Raw genomic sequence first — 20,610 nt, forward strand, 5'->3', positions numbered from 1 at the left:
ATTTGATAACATCCGATCCAGGCGGTCCACTCCTCCTGTTTTGTTATTGTAATCTTTTACAATTATTGGTTTTTTTTACAGTTCTTTTCCGTGTTCCAACATCAATCATCGAGTTATTATGGACTGTACTCATCAAACGTATATCCTTCATGTCTTTCCAATTCACAACTTCATTTTTTTCACTTTTTCTGCTCAGTAGACGTTGAAACCATCTCTCACTGTCTTGTATCTTATGTAAAATGGCGCGAATATTCATAAAACCCAGGGCCAATTCGATTAGAAATAGAATACCTGATTAGTACTACCCTCTAAGAGGTATTAGAACAAACAAAAATAAAAACTAAAACAAGTGAACATTTAGAAATCGTTTTAAACGTTTAAAAGTTTTGAAATGTAGAAGAACGCTTGTAGCGCGTTACGGCCGCCCTGCGGAAGTTTCATATGAACGCGCTAGACGCGTTATGGACGACGAAGAGGTTAAGTAAAGTTTTGGGGGGTTTGATTAGTTTCCATTGAGAAGCTCTGCCTTTTGCTTCAGGGGTGTTGGAACCCCAAAATCTTCAAAAAAATTGTAATTTCGGGTTTTTGCATTTTCAAATTCTCTACACTTTTATCTTTCTAAAAATACCATTCTTTAATCTCTATGAAAATTAGAACTGTAAAAGATATAGTTTTAATTTGTCATCTACTGCTTTGATCAATGAGGATTTTGACATAAAAACGCGTTTTTCTCCAAACGTGATTTTATTATACTCGATGTACCTTTTCTCAGGAACTACTGCTCACAGGTATCTAAACTTTTTATGGCTTATTTATTAGGTTTCCTAATATTTACTTAAATGAGCTTTCGTAATAAACTTAGAAAAAAAATTTTTTTAATTTTTTTGTGTGAGAAAAGTGCTAAATTCTACTATGCCTAACAAAATATTCTGTAATTTACTCTAAAATTCAAAATGCTTCCAAAGCCCATTTCAGTATAATCAGATAGGTATACTTTAATTACAGAAAAAATTTCAAGCTTGTATCTACAGCAGATTTTGAGAAAAGGTACATCGAAAATGGCCAATTTAACATTGTCGGTATAGGTGTCTCTGATACCCCTTCAGCAGGCGATTGAAGGTGAAATACTTCAAAAATGGTTTTTAATAATCAAAAGAATAAAAATAATAATTGACCTTCTGAAACCGAAGTTCGAAGTATTAATAGCTTTCTGAAGCTCTTATATAACAAGAACAGCATCACCTAATTCACACCCTCAGCATAAGAACCAGGTCTTTTTAAGAAGAGTTATGACTCGGGAGAGAAGGATCATTTTAGAATTCTGGAAAGAACACTTAGAAATGTAAGCCGTATTTTGAGAAAGTAATTAAAGCCGTCAGTAGCCATATTCTATTAATACTCATTCTTCTGAAGAGTTTCTTAAAGTATTTTTAACACCTCTACTGTTTGCTTATGTGACAGAAAGTATAAGCTGAATGAGCTATTTCATCATCTGAACAGAAGATAACCGCTAATAGGTTTGGTTGATTTGGCACAGCACGCTAGGCTAAGGAATGCCTCCATGGAGAACTTTCTAAGAAAACTGACTTGTATACACGTTACACATGGAAAAAAACTACGAATGCACCCATGCAGCCAGCACGTTCGCCTAGAATCGAACCCAGGTCGAATTACCAGTGCTCAGCGACTATAGCGCTTGTGGGCAGAACGTTAATAATTACAGTTCCTTATATCTGTATTTAAAAAATTAATACAAAATTCAAAGAATGAGTAATAACAAATGATATAACTCCTGTGTTCTCAAAAGAATGAGAAATGTCAGTGCTCCATATGCAGTCAGACTTCTTGAGAACTAACTGCATATTCTTGCGCTTTCTCGAAATCCGAATGCTTAAAAATACACGAGCCCACCAGCGGCCGAGCGGTAAAGTCGCTGAACACTGGTAGTTCGGTCCGAGGTTCGAATTCCGCGAACGGGCTGGCTGCATGGTTGCTGCTTGGCTGCAGCTCTTATACACGTTACGCGTGGTTTTACCCATGTGTAACGTGTATAAGAGCTAGATTCCCTTAGAAAGTCCTCCACGAAGGCATCTCTCCCCTTAGGCAGATAGCCCTCGAGGCTTTGCCGTATTTAAATAACCTAACCTAATATAAAAATGCACAAAGAGTGCTTTGCATAACCTGGGTTATGTAGATACGCACATAGTTCTTGCACATTAAGCTTCGTTCAGACGGGGGCGTAAAGGGCATAAGTGGTTAAAGCCGAGCTCCGTTGCCAAGGCAACCAGTCTGTGCTACGTCACAAAATCTGGTTTAGGGCTCGTGGCATAGGGTTCAAAGATTTCAACTTTACGCCGAGTTTGGGATAAGCGTCGACCAATCAGAGCGAAGCTAAAACGAAGCGGTGTTCTACAGAAGATTTCGGTGTTACAAAACAAGCAGAGCGAAGGAGGGAAATCAGTCGAGCAGGAGAACAGCGCCGGAAAGTTGTAGACACAACCACGCATGCGCAAATTTAGCTTCTCTCGTTGGCCAAGCCTTACACTCCGTTCTCGCAGCTGTGAACGGAACTCCTGTATTTTATGCCCTTATGACTATGCCTCTATGCCCTTTACGTCCCCGTCTGAACGCAGCCTTACGGTTATTAAAATTTTTTTACTGTAAAAAATCACTCAAAATGGGTTAATTTAAACGGTAATTTATTTTTCATTCCTAATTTACTTCTGAAATCTCTAACTCTTGCTAAATCATGTAAGCAAAAGTATATTAGAGTTCATGTATTTCAGAGTTTCTTTTTTGTTTTTGTTTTTGCTAGAACGCCCCAACCCGCCTGATCACAAAGTGATCTTATGGTCCAAAAAGGGGGCGTCCCATTCACAGCACATTCCGAGTAACTAAAAATGTTAGTATAATCAACTAAAGAAAATAATAATTATACATCCAGCAAGGTTGCCATACGACTATATAATTTAATTTTATTTTTATTTATTAATTTTTTTTTAAATGGCTGGATGAACGACACAACAGGAAAGAAGAAAACCAAAAATAACTAAATCAAGAAAACTGTATTAGTAAAAATGATAGCATAAAATAAGGAAGGAAAACACACATAAAACACACAACGAAAATATGACATACAGTCACACATATCATCAAAACACTACGGAAAAGACATTCTAAAATAAACACATTGAAAATAAAATGAACTTAGTTAAAAACCCCAATCGCATGTCTATTGCCATTAATAAAGGCCATCAATTCTCTTGCTTATAATTTCAAATGTTTAAAATCAAAATTCAATAAATCAAAATGTAAATCACAAAAACTTCGTCTAATAAAATCAGTCAATCGGCAGTCCACCACGAAGTGTTTGGCATCACCCAAAACATTACAATTTGGACATAGATCATTATCTTGTACATGAAATCTTTTTAAATAATGAGGAAACCTACCATGTCCGGTGATAATCTGATTCATATCAATGTCATCATAGATTAAAACTTTATCTGTAATTTCAATATTAATCAGCAAATTATTTTTTCTTGTTGAACTTTTCCACAGATCTTTCCATAAATGTATTTCAGAGTATTTAATCATGTAAGCAAAAGCTAAATCATGTAAGCAAAAGTATTTTAGAGTTAATCCTGTCGACAAATACAGATTTGAAGTCATGCCGATGGCTCCATACTTATTTGATTCAATCAGAAACTGGCCCACACTAGCGGGCGACCAGTAAAGTTACTGAACACTGACAGTTCGGACCGAGGTTCCAATCCCTTGAACGGTCTGCCTACATGTGTTCGCGGTTTTTCTCCTATGTACCTTATATAAGAGCCAGTTTTTCTTAGAACGTCCTTCACGAAGACATCCCTCCCCTCCCAAATAGCCCTCGATCTTTGCCATAATGAAGTAAACCAAAACCAAACCAGTGAGAAACTTTAGATGTGGTCAGGCTATTTGGCGACAACATTTTACTTAAAATGGAACTGATTAAATTTCAATTACGTATAATACTCATTCCAGCTTATGCTCATAATATTCTAATTTGGTTGTCTAATGAAACAAATGCATATATTTTCGGTTTTGAAGCAATTATCTGTTGGCAACTTCTACTCATTCGCATATTCTTGATACATTCAATTGCTAAAGAATGTTAGGTGTTTGCCAACATCTTCTAAATGTCAGAACAAAAATTCCTGTGTTCTCAAAGGGTTTCGTGACTCTTTTAGCGTGAAAATAATACCTACGTTACTCACTTCTGAGGAACAGATGAATTAAAACATCAAGCGAGTTGCTTGTATGTTTGCTACACATGAAAATTTTTCTTTTGCTACCAGAATTGTGTTTTATTCCCTAAGAGCGCAAAATGTTTCACTGTTCGTTGTTGTGAAATCTCCGCGTTAAGTTGAATATTTATGTAACTCGGCTACAAAAATCTCCACAAGTTGTGACTGTCTGCAAAGTATGTTGCTTGATAAGAATAAGCATTCATGGCAAGATGTTGTATTCTTATCATTAGCAACAGAATAGCCGTATGAACAATGAACTAAAAAGTGTGGTAAATTATCGATGAACAGAAAATAAATTAGGTGCAATTATTTATCTTAAAATCTTGTTCAAAAATCGGAAATTCTAGCTGATAATTAGAACACAACTTACCTCATATTAAGCATTGCCGACCAACGGGCGAGCGGTAAAGCTGAATACTGGTAGTTTGGCCCGGGTTCGAACGAGCCGGTTTCCCTTCGAATGTTTTCCATGAAGGCATCCCTCTCCATAGGTCGCCGCTTTTTTGGATGGCACAGACTGTCCTTTCACCTTCATACATTTATACATTTCAGGGGTGTAAAGTTGTCAATAATGAAACAAAAGCAGCGCTATTTAAAAATTTATATTTACACAATTGGCCGGTACAATCCCCGAAAACAAATTTGCAAATTGAAAGAAAAAGTAAACATTTTTAATATGAAAATAGAAAAAGGATATGACTTTCGGATGTAACATGCCTTCATTTTTTCAAGATAACCTTTATTTTGAGTATTTTTATATATTTGCCAAATGCGTTTAATTTGCCACGCAATGATTTGAAACAGAGTAACGCACGAAAATAAACAGAATGAAATCCAAAATTTTTTTAACCATTCATTGCTTTTAAAACCTTCCTTTTTAAACTCCAAGATACAATTTTTTTATTAAAAATGGTAAAAACGTGCAGCAGTACACTAAAGTTTTGTGTTAGTGTAAAGTTAATAAAAAATCTAATGTGTACACCACATGACTTCCTTGTACGGAATATTAAATTATACGCATTTTTTCTTGCATTTCATTTAAACTTATTGGATTGAATTAAATCTACTTCGCTGACAGCGCATAAACCACAATAGAATAATTGCACTCTAGTATTTGTTTACCATAGCGACACTCTGGCGCTAGCTTCACTTAATAGTATTATATTTCGTTGATATTAAACTCAGAATGCACAAAATTGACATTATTTGAAAAATTATCTAATCGTTGCCACATGTTCTATTCAAATGCTATAATAAAGCTAGAATGATGTATAAAAGAAATTAAGCAAATAAAACAAAAAAGAAACAGTTTTTCACAGACGATTGAGTATTTCTCATTCAATGAACACAGTTCTCACTTCGCGACAAGGCAAAAATACGTAAAAACGCCAAAATATCTGTATTAAAAATTACGAAGTAAATCTTAAAAACTTATTTCCTCGAAAAAATTCCGGAAAGGATTAAGCATGATTTAATTCGCAACAATAAATGAAGGCGTTATCTTCGTTGTTGCGAAGCTAAATTTCTCTAGATTGGCAAAAAATCCACTATTCTGCTGTTTCAAATGTAAACAAGCAATGGCCGCCATAAAAAAAATTCTTAGGCTTAGCGGCACTTAAACAACTTTAAAATTGTTCATAATTCTAAAAATATTGCATACAGATTTACTAAAGGCATAAAAATGTTAACCGAAAGATAAGAACAACATAATTCAATCATTTTTAAAGCAAAAAATTTACAAACATATAAGAGTAAAGAAACCTAGATCACTGCGCCGGGTAGCAGAGTGGAAATATATATATATAAATATATTTATATTCGTTTAGTGCGGCCGATTGCAACCAAAATACGAGGTGCACATCTACATGTTATAGCAGTCCTATATACAAAATTTCAACGTTCTGAGGCTACTCGTTTTTGTGTTATGCGAGATACGTACGTACGTACATACGTTCGTACAGACGCCATGAAAAATTCTCTTCAGAATTCATTTTAAAGCGTTTTTATAATTTTTTGGAGGGAAAAGAGTCTTTTATTCTGTCCTTACGTACAGATGTCACTCAAATATATCGTTTAATTGCATTCGATAGCGGCCAAAATGGATATTTTCGTTGAAATATGCTGCCTGAAACTTTCCGCAATTACAATACTTCCTTTTTACTTCGTACAAGGAAGTAAAAAGCTTTACGTTATCCTTTCATTCAGTTCCACTGAATCGATGTGCCTGTATGTTACATTTCTTTACAAGTAGCTAAATCCCAACACATTATCCGTTCATACATTAATACGTTAAAATCACGACATGCCTTGTCAATGGCACAACTAAAATGTCTCTGAAAGTAATAAAAAGTAATCAAACGTTCAGATTAATTATAAAGTAAGTGTTATTTTCCTCTAAATATTAATCCATACATGGTATGTCCTTTTACCTGGTAAAAGTTAAGTAACCCTAAAATCCCTAACAGACCTGAAGCATATTATCGTTATGTCTGAAAGTAATTACAGAGTCTAATAAGGGTTTAAATAAAAGATTTTTATTTAATCTAAAGTAATTGTGCGCTCTTGTGCTAACAAAATTAACCGCAGCTTTTGGTGATACAACTAAACAACAGTCAAATATTTTTTTTTTTTTTTTTTTTTAAATTACACTCATTTTCAAAGACTACCCAAATTAAATCTTAATTTAATCCGGAAACTGCAGTTTAAATTCTATCTGATAAATTTGCATTCTGAAGATGTTATATTAAAAAGAATAGACTCGGTGACTTCGTGAAATACCTTTTTGTATGAATTAGCTGTAACCTTGTCTCTTTTGCTCTATATTACATTATACATACATATATACCTGTATACATATATTTTATAGAATCGTTTGGAAGTGATAGTTTGTTCTGAAACTAACGCTCGTTTTATTCTATTTCCAGTAAAATTTGGTGTCTAAGTACATAAATAAAGTCTAAAAATTCTATTTAAAGGGGTACTTTATTGTCGATTGTTCCAGAAATTTTTAGAAATACAAAAATGTTTAGAAATATAATAGTAAGTCATTTTTGGTAGTTTTAGATATAAATTTTTATAGGTTTAATTGTAATTTAACGTGCCATATTGGAACTGGTCAATTTAAAAAATAATAACCATACACATTTATCACAGCATTTATTCACAGTAGTCTCTTCTCCGCACAATAATAAAAGTAAAATAACGATCAGTTGGCTTACACATTAGAAAAATATGTTGAAACTTCCCATATTTTTCAGGGTACTTAAAATTCTCTTTTATAAAGCAACGTCAGTTTATCGAGAGATACATATGTAACTATTTTATAAATATACGGTTTGTCTCACGTGCTGATTTTTCAAAAAATATTGCTGACAATACATAATATTGTTAATTACTACTTTTTACTTTCTTGTACGAAGTAAAAAGGAAATATTGTAATCCCGAAAAGTTTCAGGCAGCATATTTCAACGAAAATATCCATTTTGACCGCTATCGAATGCAATTTAACGATGTTTTTGCGTGACATCTGTACGTAAGGACAGAATAAAAGACTCTTTTCCTCCAAAAAAAATTATAAAACTGCTTTAAAATGAATTCTGAAGAGAATTTTTCGTGGTGTCTCTACGTACCAGTACGTACGTATCTATCTCGCATAACTCAAAAACGAGTAGCCTCAGAACGTTGAAATTTTGTATATAGAACTGCTATAACATGTAGATGCGCGCCTCGTATTTTGGTTACAATCGGCCGTATCAAACGTACATAAACATATTCATATATATATAATATCCACTCTGTTACCCGGCTCAGTGATCTCAGTTTCTTTACTCTTATTATGTTTGTAAATTGTGCATTTTTTGCTTTAAAAATGATTGAATTATTGCTAAAGGTTTTTATGCCTTTAGGAAATCTGCGAGCAATATTTGTAGAATTATCAACAATTGAAAAGCTATTTAAAAGCGGTTAACCCCAATTTTAAAATAACATGGCGGACAAATTTGTTTACATTTGAAATAGCAGAATAGTAGATTTCTTGCCTGCCTAGAGAGACTAAGCTTCGCAACAACAAAGATAACATCTTCATTTATTATTGCGAATTAAATCATGCTTAATCCTTTCTGGAATTTTTCGAGGAAATAAGTGTAGAAAATTTACTTCGTATTTTTTAATACAGATATTTTGAGGTTTTATGTATTTTGGCCCTGTCGCGAAGTGAGAACTGAATTCATTGAATGAGAAATACTGAATCATCTGTGAAAAACTGTTTCTTTTTTGTTTTGTTTGCTTGATTTCTTTTATACATCGCTCTAGATTTATTAGGGTATCTGAATAGAACATGTGGAAACGATTAAATAATTCTTCAAATAATGTAAATTTTGTGCACTCTGAGTTATATTATGAACGAAATGTAACGCTGATAAGTAAACCTAGCGCAAGAGTGTCGCTATGCTAAACAAATATAGCGAATTTAAAGATTGCATTTATTCTATTGCATCTTATGCGCTGTCGACGAAGTAGATTTAATTCAATCCGATGAGCTTAAATGAAATGCAAGAAAATATGCGTATAATTTAATATTCTGTACAAGGAAGTCATGTAGAGTACACATAAGATTTTTTTAATTTAGGCTAATAATAACTGCTGGGTTTAATATAAGAAAAGCAGTATCACAAAGCATATAAATTCAATTATCATTTTAATATGCTTCTATTGTTAAATCAAAACTACAGCTGGAAAAAAAGGAAAAGAGATGTTACTTAAAATTATTTTGAATACCTTTATCAAAAACCTATTATCCACGCAAAACCAGCAACAGACTGACAGCCATATGGGCTTTCGTATTTAAAATTCAAAGCAGTTGCCGTGGTTATAAAATAATTATTTCAAGACGTACCTTTGATTTTACTTCTAGTAATGAGGTGCAGAAGTGTAAATCGATATGAAATTTAGTAAGCCTCACTTTTTGCAAAAGTTGTCAAACGTAATATGGTTTGGTTTGGTTTTGGTTTATTGAGATTATGGCAAAGCACACTAGGGCTATCTGCCTAAGGGGATGCATGCCTTCGTGGAGGACTTTCTAAGGGAAACTGGCTCGTATACACGTTACACATGGGGAAAACCACGAAAACACCCATGCAGCCAGCCCGTTCGCGGGACTCGAACCTCGGACCGAACTACCAGTGTTCAGCGACTTTACCGCTCCGCCGCTAGTGGGCTCAAACGTAATATGAAAAATAAATCTATTTACCAGCGCCCAAACGATTAATATCATTGAAAACCGGTGCAAACAATACATGTGAATGTTAACATTCTCCGGTGAAAGTCGACATTCTCCAATTTCCGTCTTTCACGGTAACATATATACTGATTTATAAGACGAGCAGTCCAGGGAAGGAGGAAATCTAAAACAAGACAATACGATTAAAATGTCGTGGTATTGCCTTTAAATGCATTGAGATAGAGCTATGCAATGTGAATAAAGGTGTTAGATCACATTTTCTGTTCGGCACTTTAATAAAACTGAAATTTTAGGGTTTTACATTTGCTCTAAAGAATTGCGTAGTTTTCTGTAATGATTTATACATAGAATCCCCCCCCCGTTATAGATGTAATAGGACTCACTGCAGCGTAATTTTTGTCAGAACTAAAAATGTCTTTCTATTTTAGTATTTGTTTTAATAGTGCCTGTTGTACATTGCATATTCTATATAATATCTGGAAATATCCCTATTTTGCATTAAGATCTAATTTTTTTTTAGTTTGTCAGAACGAGAACTAAAATCTTCTGTAAAAAAAAAAAAAAAACGGAATTTAATAAAAATACGTTGGTGAAAGATCGAATATTGCACTACATTCTTGTATATTCGGACCCTCACCGGTGTATGTCGACAATCACAGATATGCTCTGGTGTAAGTCGAAAAGAGAGGTCATAAAGTGCCATAATAATTTAAGTTGTTGCAATAAATAAGATTTGAATCACATAATTTAGTAAGTTTTTTATGACTGTTATTTTATCTTCTCATTTAGAGCGTACTGTATAATTAAGTAAGTTTTTAACTTCTATTATTTTCCTTTCTCCTTTTGAATGTATTGTGCGTTTTAGGTTCTCATGTTCTTAAGTTCTTATTTCAAGTTTCAAGTGCGTTTATTCGCGAGTGAATTACGGAGAAGAAAATATAATATTGTTATATGTTCAACATTCACCATTAGTACATGATGAATGTCGACACTGACCGGTGTAAGTCAGAAATAAGAGTATTTGGAAAATATTTCGGACATACACCAAGAGACTATGTGAATGTTGACATTCACCGGTGAAAGTCGACATTTTCCCGATTTCGGTCTTTCACGGTAACATATATATTCGAATATGAAATTGAGAAATGAGAAGGATTTATTAAAATATTAAAGAATTCAAAATGTAAATAATTTATGTAACTCTTATAATTTATTTAACTAATTGAAGTTCTTACAGATTTCATGAAAGGTAAATATTACTATTCAGAATTAAAATATATGTTTCGCGCTCTAATAAGCAAGAAAACAGTACCGATATTTATACTTAAACAAAATATCAAAGAAAATATAGACATAATATTACGGGATAAAAATCGATTATTTTTCTCATATGTATTTCTGACAAAATTTCCAATTACAGAAAATTTGTCTGCAGTCAAACCCAGCCGGTGGTCTAATTTTTATTAAAGAAATAAATTAATATTTAATTATTAATTTTTATTAAATTAATAATTAAATTTTTGATGATTTCCTTAAACGACTTTTATCTTTAAAATGTTGTCAAACATGTGTAGCTAAAGTACACAAAATCCAAGTTTTAATTCCATGTTAGCATGAAACTGAATATTTTCCCTTGCCGGCTGTAATAAAGCAGCTAATATTTCATGCAAAACTTCGCGTAAAATTTTGACTAGCAATGGCAATGCAGTTTCCTCGCGTAATTTTAAAGGACTGTGTGCATTGAATGAAAGAATGAAGTTCATTCGTGAATTTTTTCTGCTGTATCAGTGTAAAATATTTGATTGCACTTACCATTAACATTTCCGAGCAGTATCAACGTACAGTAGAGAAGATATGTACCGGATTTCAGCGATAAGTATGAACGCAAGTTTTCCTATATGAATAAAAATTATCGAAAAGTTATGACAAACGACCACAAACTACAGCGCAAGCAATAAGTTCAAATTTCACGTTCGAATACGTGAGAAAGTTCAACGGCTGATGACTACATCCGTAGACCAATTGCAGCCATAGCCGGTCCATTGCTTTTTTACCTGACGTCACTTCCGGCATCCCTTGTATAATAGGATCGAGTACAGAGCCGCCTCATGCCATTTAGACGTACTACCCTGATAGGGATGATCATATCTTAATGATTTTTTTCGTGTGGGAAAGTTTGGTTATTTCGGAAAAGTTAAAGGCGTACTATTCAGCACATTTTCTTTGTCTCGCTCAATAGCAATGCTGGAAAACTCAAAGTAAAGAGTTCTGGATGTCTCCGGCCCTTGCTTAAGACATTGATACTACTTAAAATTATCTCTGTATATTTCAGAAACTTTCGGCCCACTAGCGGCCGAGCGGTAAAGCCGCTGAACACTGGTAGTTCGGTCCAAGGTTCGAATTCCGCGAACGGGCTGGCTGCATGGGTGTTTTCGTGGTTTTCCCCATGTGTAACGTGTATACGAGCCATTTTCCCTTAGAAAGTCCTCCACGAAGGCATCGCTCCCCTTAGGCAGATAGCCCTAGTGTGCTTTGCTATAATTAAATACACCAACACCTTCAGAAACTTTCTTATCTTAAAATATATAATATAAATATATGAAGGATTAAAATTACAAGTTCAGTTCCAAATATTAAGATATTTAAGTTCCAAATATTAAGATATTTGTATAATTAGAATTTTTTAATTGGTTCATTGCATTTATTTAATACATTCATTAAAAGACATATCTTAAATTTAATTGAGAGAAAAAAGCCATAGCAGTTTGGAATATAAAAATTTAATTGATTGAATATACTTTTTGCCCTCTCCCCGCCAGCACTTTGATAGTTTTTTAAAAAATATGGAGATAACAAATACGCGAAAGCATACGATTGGATTGGATTATTTTATTATGGCAAAGCACACGAGGGCTATCTGCCTAAAGAGAGGGGTGCCTTCGTGGAGGACTTTTTAAGGAAACTGGCTCGTATGCACGTTACATAGGGGGAAAACCACGAAAACGCCCATGCAGCCAGCCCGTTCGCGGGATTCGAACCTCGGACCGAACTGTCAGTGTTCAGCGTCTTTACCGCTCGGCCGGCTGGTGGGCAATGCGAAAGCATACGATATCCGACGAATGCAGCTTAGTCTGATATCCTAAACATTAAGAATTGATGAAAAAAAATTTGAAATCGGCATCTAGGTTGTTTACATTTGAAAATCTTAGTAGAATAGTGAATTAAGTCAGTTGGTTCATCAACTTCAGTCTTTTTGCCGAGTAGGACCGTACGCTAACTTGCGATATTGTGTACCGTAAATTTTGTCTTCGTATCTGTTGGCCGAATAGCTTGTTTTTGCACACAAACTGTAATTTTTAATTCTTAAAATTGTTTCTTGATCTGTTTTTATCTCTTTCTTTATCTGTTACAATTTTTAATGAAGATGTTTTGAGGTTTTATGTATTTTTGGCTTGCCACGAAGTGAGAACTGAATTGATTAAATGAGAAATACAGCTGTAGTGAAATTCGAGGAAATAAGTTGTAACTAAGTGCCGAATAAAATGTGTTTTGTATAACAGACCTCGCAAGGAAGCTATGTTGTGCCCACATCAAGTTTTACTTCCTTGTACGAAGTAAAGAAGTATTGTAATTGCAAAAAATTCCGGGTGTCATAGTTCAACGAAAATACCCATTTTGACCGCTATCGAATGCACTTTAACGATGTTTTTGCGTCACATCTGTACGTAATGACAGAATAAAAGACTCCCCATACGAATAACGAAATTGATTTAAAATGGATTTAAAAGAGACTTTTTACTTGACGTCTGTAAGTACGTATGTATGTATCTCGCACTCAGAACTTTGAAATTTTGTATCGGCTCCGTGAGCTCAGGTTTTTTATTCTTATATTTGGCAAATTGCGCCTTTTTTGCTTTAAAAATGGTTGTATTATGTTGTTCTTCCGATTAAGGTTTTTATGCCTTTAGATAATCTGCATACAAGCTGCGGAATTATCAACAATTTAATAGTGGTTTAACCGCTTGCGGCACAGTGTGTCCGCTCTGGACACACCTAAACATTTCCTTCTGTACGCACAAAAAATTGAATGAAAAAGGATTTATAGGTTACTCTAAGTTACTCTGAACCTTCTTTATTTATAGTAGATGGTAGCTCAACACAAACCAGTCCATATATTTCAGCCATGTTTAGTTTTTTAAGACCCTCATTTTTCAAAGAAATCTTCCAGATTTTTTTAGAGTATAAAAGGAATTGTTTAAAATGAAATTTCTATGTTATTTTTTTGGCTGTATGCTAATCTCCTTATCCTATATTAGTTTTAAATTTTTACCCTAAAATCTTGCTTAAAATCAAACGCGGAACCCTAGGTGTACCCAGACAGGGCTCACCGATATTCTAGGACAACTGAGAGTCTGTATTCTTTGTTTCTCCGCATCTCATCGGTCAGTTCATTGACAACAATGCTTGTTTCAGCACTCTTTTCGAAGCTCTATTCAATGAGTGTGCCACTTTGGGCACACCCACGGAATTAAAACGATAAGTGCTATCTTTACAAAATTTTTCTTGTGTACTCCTCTAGGTCTAATTAGACTGCCTCCTTTTTTTTTTTTTTTTTTTTTTTTTTTTTATTTATTTATTTATTTATTTATTTATTTTTAAATAAAAATTCCAATTTTAAAAGGTAGCGTGCAGGACAGGGTTAAAGGAAACGAGTGATGCACTTACATGCAAAAAGTGTCATAAAAAAATTCATACCTTCTTTGTGGCCATGCTAGTAAAGATAATGGAATGGATGTTTTGTGCACTCTTTGTTTCAAACCTGAAAAATGCTATTGAAAGTAAAATAAATTCAAAAATCAATCTGAAAATACAAAGGAAAAAAAATGAAAATTAATTCGAAAAAGCAAAAATCCTCACTGCTTTGGGAACTAATTGTGCGAGTTCTTATTCCTGACTTATTCCTTACTGGGCCAAGGTGATTTCTTGCTATATATTGGCAGTTGAATGAGTGTTTCAGAGGATGGTTGCTACCGACTTGGAATTCTGAAGGAATTTTAAAACAATTTTTTTTTTTTTTCCTATGGCAGATTGTGAACAATTACAAATGTAACCCAGTCCGTTAATCTATACAAGGCCGGATTCAGGCACCTAATAGGTGGGCCACTATCGCCTTTCCTATGAAGAGACGGACAGTTGCAACCATGCCTTCCCCGGGATTCGAACCCAGGCCCTTCGACATCGCAGTCAGCTTCCCTGACCACTATACCGACCGGGCGGTGAAATTTTAAAACAAGTATATGAGAAATCACAATTCAAGTTACGTCCTAAGAACTTGCTTAGAATTGAAGGTATTCCCGACCACGAAATTCTTCTCCGGTCAGTTGCAGTTGCTCAGTCCAGTGGAAGCGGCCAATGATTCGTCAAATGTATGTATAAAACAAAGTGCCAAAATATGAAATGTCTTTACGGGAAAAATATAATTCAAAATGTCATTCAAGCCTATAATGTTGCAAACAATAGGTTAATTTTAATTTCTTATTTTTTATATCAAAATTTTGTGCCCCTTAATAAGAAAGGCATCAATTTTTTTCTGTATAACTTTCTCATTTTCCTTTATCTATTTCGAATAAAAAATTTTTAATAGCACTCATTAATTTCTCAGTAAAACATCAGTCCTTTTGAGGAACGCGCATCATTTATAAATAATAGCCTTTTTTCATAAGCCTAGTACGATAACCTTTTTTCATAAGCCTAGTACGATAACCTTTTTTCATAAGCCCAAATAGCATCTGTAATTCTACAGAATGCCTAGTTATTATATATAATGCCTAGGAAAAGTATGTAATAATTCTCATATTTCATACTTTGCCTAAAAACGTGCGGCATTGTATACTATGCCTAGACATTCTATAGAATGTTGTCGTTTCATACTTTGCCTAAAAACGTGCGGCATTGTATACTATGCCTAGGCATTCTATAGAATGCTGTCGTTTCATACTTTGCCGGTAACATATATATAAATTATATGCTTTCACGTTTTATTATTTTTGGAAAAGATAAAATTATAATTTTACTTACAAAAGTTTTGTTTCACATGAAATAATATTTCTACATTTCTCGTATAATAACAAAAGCTGCATTTAAAATTTCCTACGATATGATTATTCATGTGCAGTTTTTAACTTTCTAAAAATAACTTTTATATTTTGTTTTTACTTCAGTACATAATTATTTTCTCTTCGTATGTAAGGCAATTTTACCAGTAGCCTAGACGATAGCCGTTTCAGTAGATCTATTCTTATTTTCCACAGACCTTCCGAGTAATAAAATTCCTATTTTGATATTGACCGTCCGTACTTTTTATGAAAGAATACTCGGCAGCAATCAGCATGGCCTGTACCTTAGAGATACAAGTCCATTTTGGCATCGATTTCAGATTAAGGAAATGGAGAGTATTGGTCATTCCTGTGAGAATGAAACTTTCTTGTTTTCATGAAGATTTCTTTTTCTTTACAGGGACCACCAGCGGCCGAGCGGTAAAGTCGCTGAACAATGGTAGTTCGGTCCGAGGTTCGAATCCCGCGAACGGGCTGGCTGCATGGGTGTTTTTGTGGTTTTCCTCATGTGTAACGTGTATACGAGCCAGTTTCCCTTAGAAATTCCTCCACGAAGGCATCCCTTCTCTTAGGAAGATAGCCCTCGAGGCTTTGCCGTAATTAAGTAACTTAACCTTATCTTTTTCTTTACATGGACAAGACTTAGACTGTGAATGCTAATAAGATATTCTTATTATAGACTTCTTTGGCATATGATTCCTACAAATGATGGGCATTAGGTTATACATCTAGTAAGATTACCTACGCATTTATCTGCTTTAAACTTCCGAATTTAGAATGTTTTTAGAAGTTCGTTTGTTAGAATATTTTCAACTAGAAATGCATTGAATGTGGACCCCTGAGGTATCAGTTTAGACATGTGGGAAATTCATGAAGACTATGAAGACGAAGTTTTAGGTATGCTAAAGTATCGGCAAATAAAGCATATTCTACGAAGGCGTATTAAATATAAACAAGCCTTTTAAACAAAATGTATTTAACAGAAAACATCTGCATTTCTACAATTTATTTTTCTAAATAATCTCCTCCTTTTATGATACATTTTTCTCAATGTTTTCGTAATATTTCCGTTCCGTTCTCGTAGAATGATTTTGGGCGGGTATCTAACCAGTTGCGCACGAATGTTTTCACTTGATCGGTGGTTTCAACTCGCTTGCCTCTAAGTGCTCTCTTGAGGGGTCCAAATTGCGAAAATCGCTTGGCGTAAGTCTGGGCTGTAAAGTGGATCATCAAGCGTTTTCAATGCATTTCCGCGAGTTTCTGCTGCATTACAATTGCTGAGTGGGGCTTGAAGTTGTGGAAGATCAACACTTGACAGATGGGGCGCCCTATCTTTTGCGTCTGCACTGAGGCCTAACTTGATCCAAGAGATCGAAGTAGTAAGTTGCATTAATGGTCTGACGTTCTTGTAAGAACCAGGGATAAATAGAAGGGCTAGGTCATTTCTTTGTTCGACTCCTCGCCGACGCGAGCCTCATGGAGGGGATGAATTGGAAGTAATCTGACGTGTCTGTGTTGCACCTGCTCTGATTTCGCGCGTTTAAAACTGTACTTTCATTCACTTGCGAAACTATTTTCTGGAGGTCGCATATCCCAAATTAATTTTAATCATACATATTTGTTTTCTAATAATGCAAATATTTAATAATTTGTATATATATAGATATAGTTTTAGTCAGCTTTCCTTTTAAATTCTATATTTAAAGTATCCTTTATGTAATATGGCTTCTTGTGCTGTAGCAACGTGCCGTAACGCTTATAGAAATACGAAAGGAAGAGATATTGTATTTCATGCTTTCCCAAAGGACAATTTGCTTTTGACGAAAGAATGGATACATGAATGTCGAAGACAGGATTCTATTAATGTGAAAAACGCAAGAATTTATGGCGAACATTTTCTGTGCAGTGATTATGAAGATGACATAAGAAATCGCTTGCTTGGATTGCCGCAAAAGAAACTGTTGAAATGCAATACTGTGCCGAAAGTAAATTTATCGTATGCAATAAACGAAACAACACCAAGAAATCGGAGACATTTGAAAAGAAAAGTAATGCAGAGTGGTTTTGAAAAACTACATGAATTAATACCAAAGAAAATTTATTTTGAAGCTGAGAACGAAATTGAAGCTGACAATAATAAATCGAATGTCAATGATTTTGAAATAAAATTCACAAGTGACAATGTCCTAAGTGAAAATATCCCTGAATGCCCTAAGTGTAAAGATAAACAAGAATGTATTGATAATTTGAAGAACAAAATAATATCCTTAGAAAATTGTAATAAAATATTGAAAAATAGAGAAAAGAAAAATTTTAGAATGTTTGCTCAGCGACAAAGAAGGTGGACGACATCTATAAAGAAATTTGTATCGGAAATTTAGAAATTAAAATCCCAAACAGCGAAATTTAGGAAAAAATAGCACGGATCGGAGAATTAGGAAAAACGGTCTAAAGCATATTTTTACAAAGACGCAGATTAACGCATTGCTAGAAGAGAAGGAAAAAATCAGGTGGACTAGTGAAGATATTTCACGTTGCATTGTCATAAGAGCTCTGTCATCTATAAGGAACGTTTTTGGTAAGAAAAAATTGGGAATTCCTTTACCTAGCACTAACATATTAAGGAGATGGTGCGCTAAATTTTCATGTAGTTCAAGAATTCAGAGTGATGTTCTTTCTGTAATGAAGGAACGATGCGAATATTTAAACTCTGTAGAAAAAATATGCGTTCTCGGTTTCGACGAAATGTATATAGATTCTAAACTTAGCTATGACTCTAAACTGGACCAAATTCTCGGTCCTTTTTCAAAAAGTGCAGTTTGGTTTAATCAGAGGTCTCATTTCGCAGTGGAAACAACCAATATTTTTTGATTTTAACACTCGAATGAAAAAGACATATTCAATCATCTGGGCCCACCAGCGGCTGGGCGGAAAAGTCGCTGAACACTGGTAGTTCCGTCCGAGGTTCAAATCCCGCGAACGGGCTGGCTGCATGGGCGTTTTCGTGGTTTTCCCCATGTGTAACGTGTATACGAGCCAGTTTCCCTTAGAAAGTCCTCCACGAGGGCATCCCTTAGGCAAATAGCCCTCGAGGCTTTGCCATAATCACACACGCAAACACAATCATCTGGAGTAGAAGGGAAAGCAATAGTGTCTGATTTAGGATGATCTAGTACTTTGTGGAAAGAGTTACAGATTTCGATTAATAGTTCTCAGTTTCCAAATACAGTATTGCAAACGAAAAAAAAATATGCGTTTTTGCAGATTTAGCGCACTGCTTCAAATTACTGAGAAACCGCTTTTTCTTATGGCTTCCACTTTTTCCTATGGAACCTTCTCCTATATCTTGGGAATTAGAATTGAATTCCGCCAGACAATTTTCGACCGCCGAAAAAGAAGCATTAACATATGTTGCAGGTTATATTGCCTACCGTGTGCGAAACAAAGACCCATCATTGGGAACAATATCTAAAAATAGTGCTGATGAACCAATATTTTAATTCAGAATGGATTAAATTATTCATTCTTAATTAAAATATTGGACTTATTAATAGATTGGAGGTTTGACTACACCTTCCCATTCATAGATGAATACAGTTTACGAGTTCGAAAATATATTTTGTGCAGTTCATGGTACAGGTTACTATAAAGGGAAGCATGTAATTGGCTTTTTAATTAATAAACTGGAGAAACATTATCCTGAAGTTAACAGAGAAGCAATTCGCTTATTTTGCAGAGGTAGTTGCATTGTGACTGTACAAGAAAGCATATATAATATGTTTTGATTTGAAGTATTTATAGATGACATTTTAGAAGTTAATAGCGTAAAGCATATTTCAAATGAGAACTAATTTTGTTAAGTTATTGTTAAAGTTATTTTTATTGTATCCTGTGTTATTATTGATTCGATGTTGTGCTAGCTTAGCATTCTAGATAAAATATAATAATATAAAATTAAAGTAATTGACATAAGAAGACCTGCCTCCTTAACCCCCACTTTTGAAAAATTAAATAATTTTTTTTTTTTTAGGTACTGTGAGTAAAGTTGTTTTGTCTAAATTAAAATAACAATCTTACATGCATTTATTTAAATGTAATATTGATGTAAGCCTAAGTTACAAAATTATTAAAAAATATATATGTTATTATATTGAATCGGGAAATATACCAATGTAAAATTTACAATTAGGCTGAAACTCAGATTAGCAGAAATTTTGAGAACTATGCCAATTTAAGGTTGCTTTTTGATTAATTTTAAAAAGCTGTTGTTATAGTTATCTTAGAAGCAGTAGTAGAGTTCTTTTAATTAAATCTCAGATAAAGAAATGATTAGAAATAAACAGGCATTTAAAAACAATCCCTGCAAATTAAAAAAAAGGAACTTTATGTTAAGAGTAGCGTATTTTATTTGTTATTTAAAATTTGTTAAATTAAATTTTTTAATGTTCAGTGTAAAACGCATACTACAGTAACATTGTCTCTTCTAAATGATAACTGTCTTTCACACACAGCTCATTTTAAACGCTGATTCTTCAAATTTAAAACACTAATTTCTATGTTGTCAATTGCATCTCCGCGTTCAGTGTCATTATGGCTACGTCATCATTCCCCGCTGCCTGTTTCAGGGGGAAAAGCTCTATGAGCTAGCCCTTCTCTTTTAAGTCCTGGTAAGAACTCCGCCAGTAGGACCCTCCCCCCCCCCTCCAGTCTCAAAAGACCTTGGCCAACACTTTCCCCGCAGACAATAGAGTTTGGGCTTTCATCGGGTTTCCTCCAACGAGATAATATACTGGTCGTTGGTTTCCTCATGGAGGTAGGAAAGGGAGGAGGGGCCAACCCGCGCTAAAAGTGAAGCACTGCTTTGAAGCTTGGGTCACCAGACGGGGTGTTCTTTGTTTACATTCAAAAGCTCGCTTGACAAGATTCTGATAGTATTTCGACACACGACAGTTCCACAGAAATCGAA

General features: G+C 34.4%; 1 protein-coding gene across 5 annotated transcripts in view; it reads right to left on the reverse strand.

The window, feature by feature from the left end:
- The window catches only part of LOC146996626 (uncharacterized), an 88,241-nt gene that overhangs the window by 36,194 nt on the left and 31,437 nt on the right, over positions 1-20,610 (reverse strand). Inside the window, exon 1 of one of the 5 annotated variants that reach the window (XM_085821324.1) lies at positions 14,284-14,458. The exons of 2 other annotated variants lie outside the window; for them this stretch is intronic. The gene's annotated coding sequence lies outside the window, so the exon portion shown is untranslated. Of the gene's footprint in view, positions 1-4,659; positions 4,817-11,340; positions 11,558-14,283; positions 14,459-20,610 lie in introns of those variants that run through there. 2 more of the 5 variants (XM_085821320.1, XM_085821323.1) reach the window with 2 other exon arrangements.

Source organism: Stegodyphus dumicola, chromosome 7 (genome assembly GCF_044657685.1).
Source record: "Stegodyphus dumicola isolate Sdum_Otavi_A_Nest chromosome 7, ASM4465768v1".
Lineage (NCBI taxonomy): Eukaryota > Metazoa > Arthropoda > Arachnida > Araneae > Eresidae > Stegodyphus > Stegodyphus dumicola.